Here is a 23,430-nt window from a genome sequence, read left to right as displayed (position 1 = left end):
CGTTAATAATGATTAACTAATCATGGTTTTAATATAAATTAGCTGTGTAACTTGATGAGTTTACTCTGAAGAAGTCTGCCTTTCAGTAGCAGACGAAAAGCGCTTAAGAAATAAACTCTCTTGGATTAACTTTGTATTTTACTTTGTTCCAGTCTGCTGCCTGGTATCGTTTTCATTCTATTTCAGGAGTGACAGCATAAAGGAGGATTACGTAGCTTGCTTTTTGGTTTAATAATTGGTATAGTAGTCAAGAAAAGCTGGCTTTATTTGCAGATTATATAATTTTATACCTGACAAAACCAGAAAGAGACATTACAGTGTTGTGGAACATTTTGAGACAGTTTCAGATATTTTTGGGATAGAAAATTAATGAAGCTAAAACAAAGGCAATAGCGGTAAATTATGTACCCACACACGAACTGGTTCAGTCTTCTTCTTCTTCTTTTGGCTTTTCCCGGTTAGGGGTTGTCACAGCAGATCACCTATCTGCTCATGATTGGCAGTGGAGTTTTACAGTGTCGAGTTGTCAGCCCGGCACCCAACCTTCCACAGAAGGGCACACACACGCACGCCTAGGGCCAATTTAGAGTGTCCAATCCACCTACTACAGCATGTCTTTCGGATGTGGGAGGAAACAGGAGAACTCGGAGGAAAACCACGTGACCACAGGGAGGACATGCAGACTCCGTAAAGAAGGCACCCCAGCCGAGGATTGAATCAGAGAACCTCTTGCTGTCAGGTGACAACGCTAACCGCTGCACCACCATAGTTGCCTACACGAACTGGTTCAGTAACATCCATATTTATGGGGACATTATAAAATGAAGTACTTAGCAGTATGGATTAAAAATTATTCCAGCGTGGCAGCTAAGGATATGTAGCAAGAGACTAAACAAAAAATAATACAAAAACTGAGAAAATTGAAGTTTTGTTATATGGATAATAAGATACAAGTAGTTAAAATGTTTTTAGTCTCTTCAGTTTTATACGCAGTTCAGGCATATTTTTATCAACCAGAGGAGAGGTTATGGTTAGCAATTAATAAAGAGCTGCAGGACTTTATCTGGGAGGGAAGACAGCAAGAGTCAAATGCGATAAGCTGATTCCTCTAGCAGAACGGGGCAGGCTGGGTTTACCCAATTTGAACAGGCATTTCAGAGCTACACAGTTAAGACTCCTATACATAGCACAAGCAGAAAACTATATTTTAAAGTGGAAAGGTATGATGATGAAACAAGGGGGGAAGCTCAAGAAACAAGGAAAGACTAGGATTTTGGATGCAGGCCTTTAAGGAAAATGTATTTATTTATTTTATTTTATTTTATTTTACATTTGTTGACCGGGCTGGTCCAACTGGATACATGTCCATTTTCAGTGGAGGCCCGGGGAGAAAAGCTCTGCACTACAAAATAGTATTTACAAGACATAAGTACATTGTAAGTTTTAGCTATTATAGAGGTATTTCCTATTGTCATATTAGTAGGATGATTCTTACTGAATAGAGCTATGAATATAGGTACAAAGATGAATAAGAAGATGTAGCACAACATTGGTAGTATAGTAATACAGGGGAATGTTTAAAACTATGTAAGACAACAATGCACACTATTGAGCAATAAAGTCACACCAGTATAGTTAGCTAGAAAAACACAATACAGCAATCAAGTCTCTGATTATAAACCAATACAAAAGTTAGTTTTAAAAGTCACCCATATGATATGAAAATATAATATAATATAAATATGAAAATAATAATAATCACACATAATATTATATCCATAAAGTAGCAGAAAGTATTCTAAGAAGTAAGTCAACATAGGATTGCAGAAAGGAGATTCTGCTGATAGGGATGACTGCAATTAGGGATTTAGACAACAGGCAAGAGGGGGCTGGAATTTACAGGAGAAAACTGGCAAAGAAACCAAAGGAATGGGAGTAAATAACCAGACAGGGAAAGAAGACAGAATGGGAAGATGCCAAGAATTTTTTCAGACTGCAGGTTTCCCTGTCAGGGACTGGTATCACAGTATATGCAAACAAAAAGAAATAGGGGGGTCTCAAATGAAAGACCAGTACTGGTAGAGTTTTTAATAGAATCAATAACAGAAGTTGCCATTAAAAAAGGAATAATTAGTACAGCATATAAAATACTGCATGATAACTACAAGAATCACTCAGAGGACTTTAAAAAGGATTGGAAAGAGAGACTGGATAAGCAACTGATTTAGGATTTTTGCATGGAAATGTTTGCATACATATTTCAATACCCCAAGTAAATTCTAGAGAATTTAGAGTGTCCAATCCACCTACAGCATGTCTTTCGGATGTGGGAGGAAACAGGAGCACCCGGAGGAAAACCACGTGACCAGGAAAGACTAGGATTTTGGATGCAGGCCTTAGAGGTGTGATGTTAGAGGTGTGATGGGGAAGAAAGAGGTAATTGGAAACATACATTCTGGTAGTGTAGTGTTGTGAATTGGCAGACTTTAAGGATTCCCTACAGGATGTTCTGTTGGAGATGCTGGGTGGGCACATTGGTCTGACGAGGGAGATGATTCTTCTGAGCTATGATACAGAATCGGAATTGCCTAGGCATGGTAAGGCCTTGCTGTGTCTAATAATGGTGGCTGCCAAAAAAGCAATTACTAGAAAATGGAAATCAAAATCTAAATCTACTCTGCAAGAAGTAGTGAATATAGTAACAGAGATAAAACAACTGGAATTGAGAGCTTTAGAAAAGGGCAGAAGCAAACTACATACAAAAAAACTGAATTATGAGAAAAATACAAACAAGGGAGGAATGAGGTTTAAAAGGCGGCAGGACTTAAATGAGCTATGTAATGTTTGACTGCAAAAGATCTGGTAGGTTATAAGTGATGTATAATGTTTGCAACTGGGAGTGCGTCAGTATGGTTTGTGATGTAAAATGCTTGCAAGTAGGATTGTGTTGGTGTGGTTTGTTTTCATTTGTATAAATGTATGATTACCTATGTAGTAAGTGATGGTTTAATAAAGATGCTTCTTGTTTAAAAAAAAAAAGGAGGAATTGAATAATTTATGTAACGTTGCTTAGGTTATATCATGATATATATAGCAAAATATATGACGTAAAATGTTTATTATGTTAATTTTAGTGTGCTTACTTTTATATAAATGAAAATTTGTCACAAGTGATAATTCATTAAAGGTGTATGAAAAAAAAAACATTTAGAATAACACCGATAAGGTCTTGACTACATAGTACAGTGGTGAAGTTATGGATTCCCATTCACTCAATAAGGTAGGTTTTAAAAAGGATAAGCAAACTACTGTGTTTGAGATGCAGCATAAGTTTGCTGAAAAGGTGTGCAACATGTTTTGACATACAACTACTATCTTGTCAACAGGTTCACTTAATGCTGCCACAAAGATTTAGCTCTTTAAAGCAGACATCAGTGGTATTTGCCTGTCTTTAGAAGATGTAAAAAGTCAAACAGGTTAGGATCTTTCTTGCCTTAAAAGAGAAGGAAAGGTCATCATGCAGAAGGCTGTAAGAAACACGAAAAGAGTGACAGGACCTTTAATCTATCTGTATAGCTCAAGGAGCTCATAGCCAAGATTATTTTGGGTTAGGGAACATTGTGGCCTTTCCAGTTGGGGTAGGTGTTTAGTAGTGCAAATGCGAAGGGGGCACTGTATTACATTATAGTCTTTATAATATAAGAGAAGGATAGCAGAGAATGACAGTATTCTACTTTTTAGTGTTAACCTTCAGCCTATTATCTATAACATATTAATGTAATTTAGCCCATTCAACATGACACAGGTGTCAGGAGAAGAGCTTACAACAGCACCAAGCTTTCAGTTATAAACAAATTTGGTTAAGCCACAGACCTTTGACATAGCTTTTAGAAAAATAAAATAAACACTGAACAGGAGGAGTTCAGTACTGAGTCCTGCAGAATACCACTAGAGACAAATCTTTTTGAAGACAAGGTACCAACAGCCCTGAGAATGAGAGTCTTATCAGAAAACCAGTTAGTTATCTTGAAAGTCAAACGGGGGTATATTTTTAGGTGCGTGAGTTTATCCACAATACTGGAGTACAGTGTTGAAGGCTTTAGCAAGATTCAAGTATTCAATGTGGACAGACTGACCATTGTTTACAACAAGTGACTTTTTCCAAGAAGTATAAAAAATTCAATAAGCAGAATCTACATGTTATGAAGCAAAACTGTTTTAGTTTGAGAGACTGCCCATTTCTGATATTATTTATGAGCTCTGCTATGATATACTGCATACCCTTATAATTAATACTGGTAAGGCTAACTGGTCTGCAGTTTTCAGGATCTGTAGTGAGGCAATAGTTGTGTAGCAGCACCATGAAGACTGTTATCCAAGCTTTGGGTATGGTCCTGGTAGAGAGACTGTGACTGAAGAAGTTATGAAGATCTTCAGTTATGATGTTTTTAACGCTAACAAGTAGGTGAACAAGTATAATGTTGGAACTCTGCGATTTATTCTTTGTTTTTTCAAGTGCAGATAGGACCTGCTCAGAATGGGTTATAAGGTGAGGAAGATATTGCATAAAAGTGGGGTAAACGAAGAGTTGGGAGGGACTAAGTTTATCGACCAGTATAGTATCAGGATTGAAGCAATCTGTGCATTTGAAATGCATTCTACACTTCTTCTTTTCGGCTTTTTCCCGGTTAGGGGTTGCCACAGCGGATCACCTGTCCGCTCATGATTGGCAGTGGAGTTTTACAGTGTTGAGTTGCCAGCCCGGCGCCCAACCTTCCACAGAAGGCACACACACACATGCACTCACACCTATGACCAACTTAGAATGTCCAATCCACCTACAGCATGTCTTTGGGATGTGGGAGGACACCGGAGCACCCGGAGGAAACCCACGTGACCACAGGGTGGACATGCAGACTCCACACAGAAGGCACCCCAGCCAAAGATCAAACCAGGGAACCTCTTGCTGTGAGGCGACAATGCCAACCACTGCACCATTCTACACAATAGTGGATATTATTTCTAAGTTTTCTAATATACCCAGCAATACCCAGATTTGCTCTGAGCTACTGCACAATGGTACCTCCTATACTGAGCCAACAGATATTGCCAGTATACTGGACGATAGATTCAGTGCCAACTTTACCCCCCCAAAAGACCAATCACAATACCATTAGATTGCCAGACACCCAGTATTACTGCTGCACAGGTCAAAACAGCACTGTCCAAAGCCACAAATACAGCTTCTATGGGACCTGACAATATCCCTGGTTGTGTTCTACATGAACTACAGAGTGAACTGGTACCTCACCTGTGTGCCCTCCTGTTGAATCACAGCCTCACCTCAGGCTTTGTCTCTACCGAATAGTGCTACAGTCATCCCTCTCCACAAAGGAGGAGCGACTACAGACCCTGGAAACTATCGCCCTATTAGCCTGACGAGTCTGATATGCAAAGCTATGGAATGCATCATCATGGACCTAATAAACAAGGATATAGAGAATCTCCAAACTCTGGATCCCACACAGTTTGATTTTGTGAAGGGTAGATCATACCTGCTCAACTTTGTCGGCTTCTTTGAGTCAGTCACCAGAGCTGTGGATGAAGGCAAGGTGGTTCACACAGCCTACCTTGATCTGGCCAAAGCTTTTGATAGCATTCCCCACTCATGAATCATAGAAAAACTCACTAAGCTTGGCATCAACCCCTATATCGCTAGGTGGGTTGCAAACTGGCTGACAGCTACTTTCACACTGTGGGTTCTAACTCCAAGTCAGACTGCCAACTAGTCATGAGTGGAGTCTCACAGGGTTCGGTCCTGGGTCCTCTCCTGTTTGGTATATACTTCTCTGAAGTTCAGGCCAACACAAAGGGACTCTGGCTGACAAAGTTTGCAGACGATTGCAAGTTGGGAGCTATTATTAACTCCCCAAGAGATGATGACATCCTACAGAATTGGTCTCACTGTGACCAACGACTGGTGTAAGAACCCTGGCCTTAAGCTCAATGCCAAAAAAATGTGTCGTCATCCCCTTTCGGAAAAAGCCAGTTCCCATGAATTACCACACTGATGGTAGTCCACTGAACACAGAAGGCGTTATAAGAGATCTGGGAACACAGGCTGACAGCAACCTCTCTTTTGATCACCACATTGCCACTGTGGTCAAAAAATCCTTCTATGTGGCACATCTCATTACTAAGGGTTTTGCATCAAGGAAGAAAGAGGTCATTGTCTCCCTTTACTCTTCCCTCATTAGGCCAATCGAGTACAATGCCCCATTTGGCATGTACCTCACTAGACACCTGCAACAACTGGAGAGGCCGAAAAAGTACCTCACAAAGAGGATCCTAGGCCTTAAACACTTGTCCTATATGGACAGATTCAGAAAACTCTAACTATTTCCGGTCTCATTTCACCTAATTAGAGGCAATCTCTGCTTGACTTACAAAGCCATGTCTGACCCAGCTCTGTTAGAAATGCTACATCTAAAGAAATCCCAATCCCTCCGCACCACATGCTTCAGAGACCTCAACCTCATTACCACAATTAACAGAACATGCTGGAGGGACAGGTTCATAACCCAGAGACTGCCCATGCTTTGGAACAGACTTCCCATACATGTCAAGCAGAGCAAATTTAGGATTAACTTATTTTAAGGGATATTTCAGAGCTATCAGTTAAAGCTCTTGTATATGACCCAAGCAGAAAGCTACAATTCAAAATGGAAAGGGATGACAGTAAAGCGGCGGGTAGTTTAGGAAATAAGGAAAGAATGGGATTCTGGAAGCAGATGCTTAAGAAGAGTAACAGTCATACAGAATATTATATTTATAAAGTAGCAGAAAGTATACTAAGAGCTAAGCCAACAAAGGAATGGAGAAAGGAAATTCTGATGATAGAGATGTGCAATTAGGGATACAGAGAATAGACAAGTGGGACTGGAATTTGCTGGAAGAAGATGGCAAAGAAACCAAGGTGTTGGGAACAAATAATTAGAGAAGGAAAGGTATCAGAATGAGAAGAGGCCAAGAACACACCTGGATTACAGGCTAGTGACTGCCTTCCCAGGGACTGATATCAAAATATAGACAAAGAGAAAAGGAGAGGGGAATCCTAAATGAAAGACTTGCACTGGTTGAGTTTTTAATTGAATCTAGAATAGAAGATGCTATTTAAAAGGGATAATAGTACGGCATATAAAATACTTCACGATAACTATAGGAATCAATCAGAAGAGATTTGGAAGAAATATCAGATATGCAATTCACAAAGAAACAATGGGAGGACATATGCATGGCTCCAAAATATGCAACAAAGTCTAGAGGATTTAGGATTTTGCCTGACAGTGTTTGCATAGATAATTTTATACCCCAACCAGACTCTAATTTTTTCCTTAAGTAGATAGCAAATGTTGGAGGTGTGATTGGGAAGCAACAGGTAACTGGGAATAAATGTTTTGGGAGTGTAAAGAGTCAGCAGACTAAAAATTCCCTACCGAATACTCTGTCAGGAATACTGGCTGAGCAAATGACTGCAACTAAAGAAATTATTTTTTGAGCTGGAATACAGGATCTGAATTGTTTAGACATAGTAAGGTGTTATTGAGTTTAATTCTGGTGGCTGTCAAAAAATCAAAAAAAAAAAAAAGCAATCACTAGAAAATGGAAATCAAATTAAAAAACAACTATACTAGAAGTAGTGAATATTGTAACAGATATAAAAGAACAGGAAGTAGAATGTTTAGAAAAGGGTCAGAGTAAATTACATGGAAAAAAAGCAAATCTTGGGGAACAATACATGTAAAAAATGTTTTGGAGGAGGAATGAGGTTTAAGGGAAGGCAGGGATTGAATGAGTTATGTAATGTTTGACTGCCGATGACTAGCTAGAGTATAAGTGGTGAATAATGTTTACAACTGAAAATATGTCATTATACAATGCCTACCCTAAAAACGTGCACGCTGATTGGCCAGCCCAACCAGCGTGCCCGTGGTAAATCCCTCAATATACTAACGGAAAAAGGTCCGGTCGCCCGGACTTTTTCCGTTAGTATAAAACACTGTCTCGCTATGTTAAAAGAGTTTAACATAGCGACACAGATTTAAAAAAGCAACGGAGATCTCCGTTGCTTATTTTAAAGCTGTCTCGCTATGTTAAACTCCTTTAACATAGCGACAATAGTAAAGCAACGGAGATCTTGCGATCTCCGTTGCTTTTAAACTTGTCTCGCTTTGTTAAATGAGTTTAACATAGCGAGACAGCTTTAAAATAAGCAACGGAGATCTCCGTTGCTTATTTTAAAGCTGTCTCGCTATGTTAAACCCATTTAACATAGCGAGACAGTAAAAGCAACGGAGAACTTGCATTCTCCGTTGCTTTTGCCCAAAACTCTGATGTACTGCGAGGCATGCGCAGTACATCAGAACTGCCGCGGAACACTAGACAGGTGCGGAAGGGCAGCAAAGAGGCATTATACAATGCCATTATTTAAGAAAAGTAATTATTTCTTTTCTTAAATAATGGCATTGTATAATAGCAATAACCCACTTCTGGGTGTGGGTAATGCTGGATTTACCCACGGTTGTCTTTGTTTGGTCCCTCGGGCTTCGCCCTCGGGACCAAACCACGCCAACCGTGGGTAAATCCAGCATTACCCACACCCAGGCGTGGGTTATTGCTATAATATGGTTTGTTTTCATTTATATAAATATATAACTGCCTATGTCATAAGTGATAATTCAATAAAGATGTTTCTTGTTTAAAAAAAAAGTGCAGGTTTGTAGCACTGATGACTAGTGATCTGAGTAGGTGCAGGTGTGTGAGTCAGTACAGGAGTGCACCTATACACCTATATAGCTGACAGCAACGTCTACTGATAGACTATCTAGCAGGCTTGAGAAGAGATTCTTTTTACAACCTCATCATATGTGGACATAGTGTTGGACAATAATGATTTGGAGGTAGGCATTTTACCGATGACTGTGACAGGCATGAAAGATTAGCATCTAGTCTGCATAAATGTTTACCTCTCTCATGTGTTTTCTGTAAATGGAAGTAGTAAAAGGTTGTCAGTAAACATGAGGCATTTGCTGCACTGCCTCAGAATTCCTTGGGTAGGCAGGCTGGCAAACAGGTGGGGTGACACCAGAATACAAATTCATGGTGACTGTGACCAGTACATTGTGTGATAGATGGTGCAGGAAGATTCTTATTAATGCAAGCAACAAAAATATCATCTGATTAGAGCTAATGAATGCAGAATAATAGTGTGAGGCAGCACTTATTAATGGATGATACAAAAACAACAACTGAACAGAGTTAATGGATGAGACAATAAAACAACTGATCTGAACAGCGGTAATGTAGTATAGTGTATCAAGATACAGAAATAGCAATATAATGTTACAGGGGTTGCAACATAGCAAACAAAAAACAGGATAGCAATGCTATGATGGCTGGAGGTTACAGAATGATGATATATTATGCACCAGAGAGTTAAGGTGGTGCTGTAATGCAAGGAGGCCACATATTGCTGACATGTTTGGCATCAGACAGTTGGAGCACAGCAAAACAGTGGGTTAGCTGCAGCATGCATAGATGCTAAAGAATGGTCATATGCAAGGGCTTGAATGCCACAGAATGTTACTATGTTAGGCATTAGACAATCAAGGAAAAATGAATAGGGTTCAAGAGCCACAGATGGCAGTGCAGTAAGGCTGAGGCCACATAATGCTGATGTGTCAGGCACTGGATAATTATGAGCAAAACAGCATGACTGGACTTCAATATCAATACACCTTGCATGCTATTCATAGCTCATCTATGAAGAGTACCACTGAAAACAACAGAACAACAGTTATAACCACACTTTACCATGGTGTAACAGAAGATAAATGCAGTCAGCAAGCAATATCAACAATGCATATCATCAAGCAGCCAGCTACAGCAAAAAACAGAACTGCAATATGTTAGACTGAAGAATCCATCAGCAGATGCAACAGCAAAACAGGCCAACAAAGAATACAGATAATAACCAGTTTAACATTATAACAACAAATCAGATCAAATAACAATGACATAGTATAACAAAATAAGTCTGGTAGCAATACAGCTTAGCAATAGTTACAGCAACAAGACAGACTAAAATACTAAAAATGTAGAAAACTAGTCAGTCGCCGCAGCAACAAGAATGAGCAATAAACAAAAAACACTTGGTCATTTAATATCAAAGTGTAGTATCAGCAAGCAAACAGACCAAACAGCTGTTATAGTAACAAGATAAAATATGGCAATTAAACTCCAGAATATAAACAACCATTGAGCAACTACAATGAAATAGTGGAAATATGCAAAACACTAGTTATACAATAGCAGGCATACAGAAATAATACAGAACACACTGATCAGTGCATCAATGGAAAAGAGTGGGGGTGGCTTGAGGTACTAGTTGCTGGGTGGTAAGGCTGAGTGGGGGGGAGGGGGGTGCATTTTTGTTACTTTACTTTTTTAGCAAGCTTTGATAGAGGAAAAGGTTTAGCTCAAATTCCAAACAACAAGAAAATACATGAAAGTGACAGCAAGAGGTCAACTAAATCAGAATATAACTCAAAACAAAATAGGAAGCAGAACGTGTTATGAATGCTTTCGTTCTTTTAATTAAATAAGAACTTCTTCAGAATACAACACACCACTTCCAACCATATTTTACAGATACAACAGCTAATCACAATAGCTTACTCAAGGCCTCAATTAATACACCTATTATATTTAAAAAGATACACAGTAAAAAAATCTTTGACAAAATTTTATATATTAATCATTAATAAAAACATTTATAATAATCTCATATATTTCATATTTCTTCTTTCGGCTTTTTTCCCTGTTAGGGGTCACCACAGCAGATCACCTGTCCGCTCATGATTAGCAGTAGAGTTTTACAGTGTCGAGTTGCCAGCCCGGCGCCCAACCTTCCACGGAAGGCACACACATGCATGCACTCATGGCTAGGGCCAATTTAGTGTGTCCAATCCACTTACAGCATGTCTTTGGGATGTGGGAGGAAACTGCAGCACCTGGAGGAAACCCACGCGACCACAGAGAGGACGTGCAGACTCCGCACAGAAGGCACCCCAGCCAATACAGAATGTTATTCGCAGTTAGCCCCTGAGGAAATCCCTGGTTCTGACAGGTAACCCTTCACCTTTAGAAATATTTAAAAAAGAAATTCTCTGCTCTGCTGGTGAAGTTCTTTAATGACATCTGAGCAAACAGAAAGCTGTCTGACTCATGGAGAAAGGCTATTTTAGTGACTATGCAGAAAGGAGGATTTACCTTGCATTTATTACCTCTGGATTTTACTATTATATTTTCTTTAATTTAATCTGTTTCACCCTCTGGTGCTCTCTTACTCAGCACCTGTTACACCCATTTTATTTGGAATTCCCAAGATACACAAAGGTATCAATAAGCCACCATTTAGGCCCATTATAAATGGTAGAACTTCCATCTCATACGCTTGTGCAAGGTTTGTGGACCAGAAATTAAAGAAATATCTTGAGACAGAGGCCCAAATATGTAAGGACTCTTTGGAGTTTTTTACAATCCATGAACAATTTAGAATTTAACCAAGAGTATAACTTTTTGACAACAGATGTCAAGGACCTCTATACGGTCATCCCACAAGAGCTAGGGATGGAATGGACAAGGGAATTCCTGTTGGGTAAGAAAGCACCGGGGGATGAAATAGATTTGATTTTACACCTACTGGAGTTAATTCTTACTAATAATTATTTCTACTTTGATGGAGATCTGTTCCTTCAAAAAATAGGTGTGGCGATGGGCTCATCTTGTGGGGGAGCCTTCACCAATTATGTCATGGCCCATTGGGAAAAACAGATATTTTTCCAACATGAAATTTACAGCAAAAGAGTCCGTTAGTACACTAGGTACTTGGACAATATGTTTCTACTATATGAGGGGAACTTAGGAGATGTCACAGAATTTATGCAAGACTTATGTAACATGACACATTTTTTGGATTTCATGTTTCACTTTGAGACTCAAGCAATCCCATATTTGGATGTCTGGTTATCAAAAGACACAAACAATAATAGGTTTATAGCAAAAATTTACCGAAAGCCTACATATTCAAATGACTTCCTCCACTTCAGCAGCAACCACCTCTTTCACCAGAAAAAGGCTGTGGTAAAAAGGCCAGATGGTCAGAGCAGCCAGAATGACAACTCTGGATTCAGATTTCAACATTGTGTGAGATAATTTAAAAGAGATGTTTTTAGGAGAGGTTACCCCTCTTTTTTGCTGGATGAGATCATTAAGGAAGTTGGGAAGAAAAGAGAATCAGGACACTTCTTACCCATATTGAAAAAAGGGTCAGTTTCACCTGAAGTAAGAATAATTTCAAGAATTATTCCTAGTGGGAGGGGTGAAACTACTGAGAACATTGATTATAAAATCAGCTTTCTAACAACTTTTTCAACTGATGCCATCGACCTCAGGAACATATTAAGTAAAAACTGGGCCCTGATAAATGATGACAGTAATTTAAGAAACAAACTTGGACGAGAACCAAGGATAACTTTTAGAAAAGGTTTTAACTTGAAATCATTATTAAATAAAGAAATAAGGCCCTATGTTCCCAACAAGGGCATGAAAAAGTGTGGCAGATGCCCTATATGTTTAAATATGTAGAAATAACCTGCTCAGTGAATATAGGAAACATGAAATTTACCTTGGCAGGGAAATAAGATTGTAACACAAAGGGAGTTATCTATCTATCAAGATGCCACCAATGCCCCATATTCTACATTGGGAAGACGGAGAGGCATTTTAAACAAAGGATTTATGAGCATCAGCATGCCATCAGCAACAGGATAAAAAAAATGCTATAGCAAGACACATATTGGAACAAGCTGATCACTGCTTTCACTACACTATTGTTGAAAAAGTAGAGGTTAGCCCTAGGGGGGGGACCGTGGTCATTAAGACTAGAGGAGGGGGAGTTATTTTGGTAAGTGAAGACTGATGCTTTTTCCTACCCTGGCTTAAATGATACTTGCTCTTTAAAATGTGTCTTAAAATTAAAATATTTAACCAGATAAAAATATTGACAGTGATATAAATGTTTTTTATTTATTTTTTCAGTATGTGAATTTTAATGTACGTGTGTGTGTGTGTGCGTATATATATATATATATATATATATATATATATATATATATATATATATATATATATATATATATATATATATACACACACACACACACACACACACACACACACACACACACACACACACACACACACACACATATATTTTAATATATGCATTCTCATGTATCGTATATATTTCTTTAAATGGTATTTAGGGGTTGTATTTGTGCTTGGGAGAGGTTATGATGTCATAATTAACTGTGGTATTTAAATTGTTCAGTACTACACTTTGATGTCTGAAGAAGTTCCTTTATTGTGAGTGAACGAAAGCGCTAACAATAAATTGTGGCTTTTGAGCTGGCATTTATTTCTGGTATTTTATTCAACTGTTGGTGCTATTCATTTGTCTAAATCATTAAAGTCTGCCAACTCATTGCAATCCCAGAAAATATGTCCCTAATTATCCTTTTCTTCCCCCTCACACCTCCAACATTTGCTATCATTCTCTGGACTCTACTTGGGGTATAAAAATATTGATGTAAACATTTCCAATCAAAAATCCTAAATCTTTTAGATTTTCTTGCATATTTGGGAGACGTACATATATCCTCCCATTGTATCTTTGTGAATTGCTTATCCAATCTCTCTTACCAATCCTTTCTAACCTCCACTGATTGATTCTTATAGTTATCATGCAATATTTTAATTATTCCTTTTTAATGGCAGCTTCTATTCTAGATTCTACTAAAAACTCTACCAGTGTTGGTCTTTTGTTTAGAACCCCCTATTTCTTTCTCTTTGCCTATACACGGATATCGATCCTTGATAGGGAAGGCAGTCTTTAACCTGCAGTCCAAATAAATTCTTGGCAACTTCCCATTATGTCATCTTTCCCTCTCTAGTTATTTGCTCCCAATACCTTGGTTCCTTTGCAACTTTTCTCCAATAAATTCCAGCCCCCTCTTGCCTATTGTCCATATCCCTAATTGCAGTCATCCCTATCGGCAGAATCTCCTTTCTCCATTCCTTAGTTGGCTTAGTTCTTAGAATATTTTCTGCTACTTTATGAATATAATATTCTGTAGGATTCTTATTCTCCTTAAAGATCTACATCAAAAATCCCAGTCTCTCCTTATTTCTTGAGCTTCCCCCGTTTCATCATCATCCCTTCCCACTTTGAATTATAGTTTTCTGCTTGTGCTATGTATAGGAGCCTTAATTGTGTAGCTCTGAAAAACCTCTTCAAATTGGGTAATCTCAATCTGCCCTGGTCTACTGGAAGAATCATCTTATCTCACTTGACTTTTACCGTCTTTCCCTCCCAGATAAAGTCCTTCAGCTCTTTTATAATTGCTATCCACAACTTCTCCTCTGGTTGATAAAAATATGCCTGACCTGAGTATAAGACTAAAGGAACTAAAAACATCTTAACTGCTTGTATCTTACTATCCATATCCATTTAACAGAACTTCGATTTTCTCAGTTTTTGTATTATTATTTGTTAGTTTCTTCCCACATATCCTTAGCTGCCACACCGGAATATTTTTTTTTTTACCCATACTCCTAAATGCTTCATGTTATCATGTCCCCTTAAGTTTGAATATTGCAGAACCAATTTGAGTATGGGCACATAATTTACTGCTATTGCCTTTATTTTAGTGTCATTAATTTTGCATCCCAAAAAGATCTGAAACTCTCTCAAAATGTTGCACAGCAGTATAATGTCCCTTTCTGGTTTTGTCAGGTATAAAATAATATCATCTGCAAAGAGTCAACTTTTCCTGACTACCATACAAATTATATCCTTGAATTTCTGAGTCCCTTATTTTCTTTGTCAGTGGTTCTAAACATAATGCAAATAACAAAGGTGAAAGAGGACATCCCTACTGTGTTCCTCTGCTCAAGCAGAAATTATCAGAGAGGACCCCACCCAATTTAATTTTCACCTCAAATCCCTCATACAGCCTCCTAGCCAAACTTAAAACTTTATCAGGAAATGCAAATGCTTCCATTGCCCTGCTCATAAAGTCCCAGCTTACTCTGTCAAATGCTTTCTCTGCATTAAGACCCCCCAACAACAATGGTATTTTCTTATATTCTGCTTCTCTCTCTGGATCATCAATGTTCTGTTGTCAAATGTTTGCCTTCCCTCCACAAAACCATATCAATCCATTTCTACCCATTTTGGCATTATTTTGTCATTCTTTTAGCCATTATAGACATGAACACTTTATATCCATGGTTTAGTATTGAAATGGGCCTGTATGAAGCTGGTTCTGATGGATCTTTACCCTCTTTAGGTATTACAGCCACCAATGCTTTCTTCCAGGATGTTGGTAAGTCTCCTCCTCTTAAAATACTGTTAAACAAAACCTTCAAGATGTTTATCATTTTTCCCCCCTCTTAGCTTCCAAACTTCCACAGGAATACCATCTGTTCCTGGGAACTTTCCTGTAGATTGGTTATACATCTCATCTCCTCCTAACTGTTAGTAATTGAGCCTCATCTACCTCTAACCTTGGCATACTTATTTCTTCAATAAAAAATTCCATTTTTATCTTTTCTTGATTTCTATATTTCTCCCCTTTATACAGACTTTTGTAAATTTTCTTAAATATTTCTAATACCTCTACAGGATCTCATTACCTTCCTTGTTATAGGCTCTTTAAACTTGGCAACAGCCCTTTCTACTTCTGCTCCCTGAGTCATTGTGTTAAAAGTTTTTGTGCTCTAGAATTATTATCACAATGACTTAACAGCAATCTTTTTAAACTTGTACATATTATCGAGGTAATCCCTTATTTTCTGTTTAGAATTCTGCAGTTGATTCTCTTCTTGTTTTGAGAGATACCCCCTGTTCTGCAATACTTTAACATATGTCAGTCCCTCTAAATAATTCTTTCCTTCCTCTCTGGGTTTGTTTCTTGAACTTTCCCTCTTGAAACACGCTTCTTTCTTTCCTTTCCAGCTTTCTTACCTGGCAGTTGGAATACTACGATCAAGGGCATTTCTCCAGGATGTGGGTCTTCCATGGCACTTTTTGGTTGGGTAGACCCCTGTGATTTCCCCAAATGTGGGAATCTCAACTTTATAATTTATGGTAGTGTGGGACTGCATTCGTCCATTTCCCTTAACTTAATCTAACAAACAGATCTATTTCTTTTGTTCTACCATGCTTAGCTCACAAACCTGTATTTCTAACCAATGTTGTACACCCCATTCCCCAAGCTTCTACCTCAGAAACAGCCAGTTATTTACTCTTGTACTACTTTTATTTGCAAACTTAACTTTTTCTCCAAAAGTACTTCTTTTCTGTCTTACTCTCTTGAAACACACTTCTTCCTTTCTGTTTTCTCCCTCAAACTTTCTCTCTTGAAACACAGTTCATCTTTTCTTTTCCATCGTTCTCCTCTCAAAACAGGATTATTCTTTTCCTTTCATTTCTCAAACCCAGGTTTGTCACTAACCACATACACCAGTGCCAGGTTGTCAGTACCCAAAGGCATACTTAAATGGCAGGGGAAATACCACACTCAAGTGGGTGTTTTCTCCAGGATGAAGCTCTTCCATTTTAATCTTCGGCTGGGTAGACCCCTGTGATTTCTCTAAATGTGGGAAATTCAACTGTATAATTTATGATAGTGGGGGACCGCGTTCATGCAGTCTTCTACACTTAATCCAACAAGCAAACAGATCTGTTTCTTTTGTTCTACCATGCTTAGCTCTCAAGCTCGTATTTCTAACCAATGTTATTTATATATATATATATATATATATATATATATATATATATATATATATATATATATATATACAATTCCCCAAGCTACTTACTCCGAAAAGGCTAATCATTTACTCCTATTTGCAACATTTACCTTTTCTGCAAATGCACTTCGTTTCTGTCTTTTTTTCTCGAAACATGCTCCTTTCCTTTCCAAATGTCTCTCTCAGACGTTCTCTCAAAACATGCTGCTTCTTTTCCTTTCCATGCTGCTCTTTCAAAACACACTTCCTTTCTGTCTTTCTCTCCTCAAAATAGACTTCTTTCTTTCCTTTCTCAAACCTAGTTTTGCCACTAACCACATGCAGAATTGCCAGGTTCTCAATAACCAAAGTCATACTTACCTCCAGGGGGGAATACCATGATCAAGAAGGTGGTTTCCCCAGGATGAGACTCTTAAATTGTACTTTTCAGTTGGGTTGACTCCTATGATTTCCCCAAATGTGGGAAACTCAACTGCATAATTTATGGTAGTGGTGGACTGCCACCATGCAGTCCCCTAAACTTAAGCTAACAAACAGATCTATTTTTTTTTCTAGCATGCCTAGTTCACACTTCTGTATGTTTAACCAATGTTATACATACAATTCCCCAAGTCCTAACTGAGAAACAACCATTTATTCTTATAGTAATCTTATTTACAAGACTTACCTTTTTCTCCAGATGCACTTTTTTCTTTGTCACTATAAACACTCCTGTTGCTTTCCTTTCCGTCTTTCTATCTGAAACTTTCTCTCTCGAAACACACTTCTTCCTTTACTTTCCATCTTTCTCCTCTCAAAACAGGTTTCTTCCTTTCCTTTCTGCCTTTCCCTCTCTAGTACTTCCTTGAAACACGCTTCTTCCTTTAGTTTCCATCTTTCTCCTCTCAAAACAGGCTTCTTCCTTACCTTTTCTTTTTACTTTCAGTGGACTTTGACTTGAGAAAGAAGACAGCCAATACTGACATGTCTGAACTCCTGGCGACAGGCATTGCCTCCCCCTCCCACACCTAGTCTGGAACTTGTTGAAAGGACAGACAAGGTACAGTAGGGCTTTTGTTATTAAAAGTCTTCTAAAAGAATATTAATTGCGCTTAAAATCATTGCAAAAACAGTAAACCATCCAAAAACATTATGGTCTGCTTAGGAAAGTTTTATGAGTTTAGTTATTTGGTACATCATTTAAATGAAGCTTTTACTAATTTATGCAAACATCTGTGCCTGTGGTTTATATTATATCTTGCATAACAATAAAAGTTGGTTTTGACTTACAATCCTTTCTAAAATGCTACAGTGGTTACAATATTTTTATACACTGCTCGTGACTAAACTGAGTATTTGTTTTTTTGTGATTTTTACATGACATCTACTTCCTTACTTACTGTGATACTTAAACTTAACTGAACTTTGCTGTTTCCACATAAATCATTATTTAATTAAAAAAAAAAAAACTAATTAAATATTTCTCCATGGCTGTTTTCAGCATCAGTGGGATTCTTTCCAAGTTCATAACAGTACATATGCTTGCTATGTCACGGAAGGAGACTGTAGGTTGGTATAGGTAACCAACCATCTCTTCCAGGCAAGCATTGAAAATACGTGTACTATCTGTATGTGTACTGTGTGCTATACAGGAAACATCTGTTTCTACCACCACATCCAGAGCAACACCATGTGCAACTGAATGTATACTGCTGTCTTTCCAAACATGACGTCAGACCTTCTTAAGGTAATCTTTCCACCAAACCCAGTGTCCCACTTCCCAGTCTCATCCTGGTACTCAACTGACCAGACTGTGCCCTCCTTTTGCAAATTCTTGGATCTACCACTGTATGTCTTGTGGTAACCACTGGTGGGACATGAACTGTCCCAGTTTAGAAGCTTTTTCTGTTAAACCACAGCATTCTGCAATATTTTCATTGGTTGATTGACTTCAGTCCCTAAACAGTTCCAGCAATTAATAACCATTACTGGCAGCATCCACAGCAGTACCAGGTTTGGAGTAGGGAGTGTCCTGCAGTTCTGCAAGATTTTCAATAGTTAAGTCATTTTCAACCAGAGTCCTACTCCCCATCCCATTTTGCTTCATTTTTCCACAGAGACCACTAGCTAGTGAATGTATTTGACCTTTTCTGCTTTTATTTTTTTTTTTGTCTTTCAAAAAAATCAAAATAAAATGCGGCTTTCCCACTGGCTGCAGACATAGTTTGCATATCTCTACAACCAAGTGCAGAAACAGGGATTTTGGGAGTTGTTGCTTCTGGAATTAGATGCTGCAGGTTACTTCTGTTAAGAGTTTACTGAACAGTTCTGAATGTACACAAAAGAGTAAAAGTAACCAATGAAGACAGCAGTGAGAGTAGTGGTGCAGCAATAGTAAGTAGATGTGCAGGAGGAATACATGACAAATTAAAGTAATAGTGGCCACTACGTTATTACTTTTTAGTGCCTTCAGTTATTATCCATGTAACTGAGCGTGACACTCTTTTCCATAGCAATTCTACTATACCATTATTCCAGTAATGAGTATCATGAACATTTCTCATTCTGTGGCATCAGGCATCCCCAATTCCCACTTAGAAGCTATACTAATTACTGAAAAAATAAAATAAACTTTTAAGTAAGATATAATCATAACTGCCACTAATTTTACTAGAGCTAGGAAAACACACAGGGATTTGAGTTAATAATTACTCTGTCATGTTTATTTGCTTGTATTGATACTTCTACTGATTTAACAAAAGCATCTTTTTTCCAGGAAATACAGTAGTGAGAGCAAACTGTAAGCAAAAACACACAACAACATTACAAAATGGTGACATATTACATGGAAAATCATCAAGAAAGAAGTATGATGTGCACAAAACTAAAAACACAAGATATTTAGATAGTCTCAAGAGGAAGTGTTTTGAAAGTCTGTATTAGCAGTGAAAACTAGTAATAGGCACAGGAATGTGTAAATAGCTACTGTGAACAATGGTAGCTGGTGACTTCAATGGGAGGGTACTGCAGGAAGCAAATTAATGGGTAGGCTAACTGTAATCTTGTAGGGCTATATTACTGCATGTCTATGACCATTTACTTGTGTTCAAACTGAGCTTAGTCACTTTCATCTGCAGACTACCTCAGTGACCGTTCATTCTAGCCACTTTATTGACAATATACACCTCAGATGTCTGATTGTGGTTGAATAAAATACTAATCATAGCAATGCATTTCAGCTTGTTTTACTCAGACGTATACAATAGCCCTGCCAAACCAGATTAATGACTGATTAACTGTGATCAAATGACAGGATGGGTCAGTCAGTTTCATCCACAGACTGCCCCCATGCCACCAGTTATAGCCACTTTATTGACTCTGTATTGCACAGATATCAGACTATGATGTAATGAATGAATAAAATGCATTACCAATGGTCAAAGTGATGTATTTCAGCTCAGTGCTCTTAGATATATACTATGCAACACCCATATATGCCCACACGCATAACACCATGCATGCAGACAGACAGACACACACACATACACACACACACACACACACACACACACACACACACACACATGCCCAGCAATTATAGCTACTTTGACAGTGTGCATATTAGATGTTTGACTGTGCTCAAATGATAAGTTCATAGGTTCATAGAAAGGTACTAGGCTATCTGCCCGAAGGCATTTATAAGCCTAGCCAGAATGTGTTGGCTTTCGCCGCCTCCTTAGATTAGTTCCCTGTGCATCTGTCCAGCAGAGCCACTGAAGTGATCCCCGAGGTAAACTTTCTGTTTCCCATCCACTCGTCAAGGTTTCTTTTGAAGAGTTTTAGTGAAGAGCTCTGCCTAATGTAGATTGGGATTTTGTTCCAAAGCATGGGAAGTCTCTGGAACAGGAATCTATTCCTCCAGCACGTCCTATTTATTGTTGTGGTGAGGTTTAGATCCCTAGAGTGTGTGGCTCGAGGGGATAAGGTTTTCTTTAGGTGGAGCATGTCCATCAATTCTGGGTTAGACATGGCCTTGTATGTTAGGCAGAGATCACCTCTGAGTAGGCGGTATGCAACCGAGTACAGCTGTAGTTTCTTCAGTTGAGCTGCATAGGGCATCTGTTTGAGGCCAGTGATCCTCTTGGTGAGGTACTTCTGTGGTCTTTCCAGCTGTTGCAGGTGTCTTGTAAGGTACACCCCAAATGGGGTGTTGTACTCTATGATGGGTCTGATGAGTGATGAGGAGACGGGCACAATGACCTCTTTTAATCTGGATGCGAACCCTTTTGTGATTAGCTGGGCCACACAGAAGGATTTTCTAAGCACTTTGGCAATGTGCTTATTAAAGGTGAGATTACTATCTACTTGGGTCCCCAGATCCCTTATTACGTCTTCCTATGTGGTAGTTTGTGGGTACTTTGTTTTTTCCATGGTGGATGACTATGCACTTTTTGGCATTTAGCTTGAGGCCATGATTTTGACACCAGGTATCTGTCTCAGTGAGATGCTTTTGGAGGATGCCTGTGTCAGCTGGAGAGTCAATTATAGCCCCTAGTTTGCAGTCATCTGCGAACTTGGTCAGCCATAGTCCTCCTGTGCTTGCCTGTACCTCTGAGATGTATATGTCGAACAGGAGGGGTCCTAGGACTGAGCCCTGGGGTACGCCACTTGTAACCGGTTTAGAGTCAGACCTAGCTCCCGCAACTCTCACCATGTGGGTTCTGTCCGTGAGCCAGTTGGCAACCCATCTTGTGACGTAGGGGTTTATGTTCAGGCTGGTGAGCTTGTCTATAATACCAGAATGGGGAATGGTGTCGAAGGCCTTAGCAAGGTCTAGGTAGGCTGTGTGTAGCACCTTTCCCTCATCTATAGCCTTGGTAACTGTCTCAAAGAAGTCCACCAGGTTTAGGAGGCATGATCTGCCCTTAACAAAGCTGAACTGGGTAGAGTCCAGTGTTTGGAGGTTCCCAATGTCTCTGTTAATGAGTTCCATGATGATGCGCTCCATAGCCTTGCAGACCAAGCTAGTCAGGCTTATACGGCGATAGTTCCTGGGGTCTGTTGTGGCTCCACCTTTGTGGAGTGGAATAATCGTTGCTGTGCGCCACTCTATGGGTACGTAGCCTGTGGAGAGGCTGAGTTTGAACAGTGTGTTTAGGTGAGGGGTTAGTTCATCTTTGAGCTCGTGTAGGACGCAACCTGGGACACCATCCGGTCCCATTGATGCTGTGTTTTTGGCTTTGGGGAGGGCTGTCTGTGATTTCAGGGACTCTACATTCTTCTGGTATGGTTATGGGCCCTTTTGGGGGTGAGAGGGGGGTGAAGTTTGCACTGAACCTGCCTGCCTGTTAGTGATATCAGTGTATTTTGTGCCATTCTGCACTAACTCCGAGCAGATCTGAGCATTGCCACTTAGATTCTTGACATAGCTAAAGATTGCCTTGTGCTTATCTTTAGAGTCCTTGGCAATTTTTCTTTCAAAGCTCGCCTTGGATGATTTTTATGAGGGATCATAGTTTCTTGCTGATACTGATCAGGGATGTCTTCCCCTCTTGGGGTTTTACTCTTTTCTGTACTAGTTTCCTCCTTCTATTGTATAGCTTGTTTATGGCAGGAGTCCACCAGACTGGTTTCCTTTTCTTGGAGGAGTGAGTCTTGGTTTTGCTTGGGATGGCATGATCCATGCATTCTTGTAGATGCCCGTAGAATGCATTAGTAAAGGATTTTGCAGCTTGGTCAGAGTTATTCTGCAGCATGGGGGCTTTGAAACTTTCCACCTCGGTCTTAAGTAATGTGAAGTTTGCTTTTGAAAAGTTTTTCACTGTGGTTTTCTTGTCCGGGGGTGGGGGTGGAATGTGGATATCCAAAGTGATTTGTTTATGGTCAGATCTAACCAGCGAGGGGTTGACCTCCGGTGTGGAACACCGGTCGCCCATGTTGGTGATGACCAGGTCCAATATGTTGCCACCTTTGGTGGGAGTGTTGACCAGTTGAACCAGGGCGTTTGAGTTTATAAATTCTAGGAAATGTTGGGCAAGGGAGTTAGTACTTGAGTAGTTCTCCTAGTTAATGTTTGGGTAATTGAAATCACCCAATATTATGGTGTTTGGTAGCACCTTTATGTTTCTCAGTGTTTCCAGAAACACGGAATGGGGGCCCTGGGACATGGTGGGTGATCTGTAGCAAGCTACAATTTGAATTGCAGTATTGCCCATTGTTAGTTGCAGGTGGATGATCTCTGAAGCATCGTGCTGTGCCACTAACCTGGAAGTGTGGGTATCCTTGATGAATATGGATATGCCCCGCCTTTTGTATTTCGGTTTGGGTTCTGTGGCCGAAATGTATGGTATGAGTTGTAGCCTGGTAGTGCTGGGGTGCTCTCTGGAGCCTTAAATCAGGTTTCTGTTACTGCACATATATCAATTTTCTCCATACTGAAGAGTGCCTCGAGTGAGTGCATTTTGAGGTTTAGACTTCTGGCATTGAGTAGCATTATCCTTAGTTTTTTGTTAC

At 39.2% G+C, this 23,430-nt stretch overlaps 1 protein-coding gene and 3 non-coding genes across 5 annotated transcripts in view; 3 read left to right on the top strand and 1 right to left on the bottom strand.

The window, feature by feature from the left end:
• Nucleotides 1-23,430, bottom strand: part of DBT (dihydrolipoamide branched chain transacylase E2) — an 854,289-nt gene that overhangs the window by 147,733 nt on the left and 683,126 nt on the right. The window lies entirely within an intron of this gene.
• LOC122814568 lies at nucleotides 16,143-16,305 on the top strand. The gene has a single exon (XR_006366815.1). It is a non-coding gene; the product is annotated as a U1 spliceosomal RNA (small nuclear RNA).
• LOC122814563 lies at nucleotides 16,678-16,843 on the top strand. Its single transcript, XR_006366813.1, has one exon. It is a non-coding gene; the product is annotated as a U1 spliceosomal RNA (small nuclear RNA).
• Nucleotides 17,291-17,456, top strand: LOC122814557. The gene has a single exon (XR_006366808.1). It is a non-coding gene; the product is annotated as a U1 spliceosomal RNA (small nuclear RNA).

The sequence above is a fragment of the Protopterus annectens genome, chromosome 10.part0 (genome assembly GCF_019279795.1).
Source record: "Protopterus annectens isolate FY-2018-M chromosome 10.part0, PAN1.0, whole genome shotgun sequence".
Taxonomy (NCBI): Eukaryota; Metazoa; Chordata; order Ceratodontiformes; family Protopteridae; genus Protopterus; species Protopterus annectens.
This window is presented reverse-complemented; position numbering and strand designations above follow the sequence as displayed.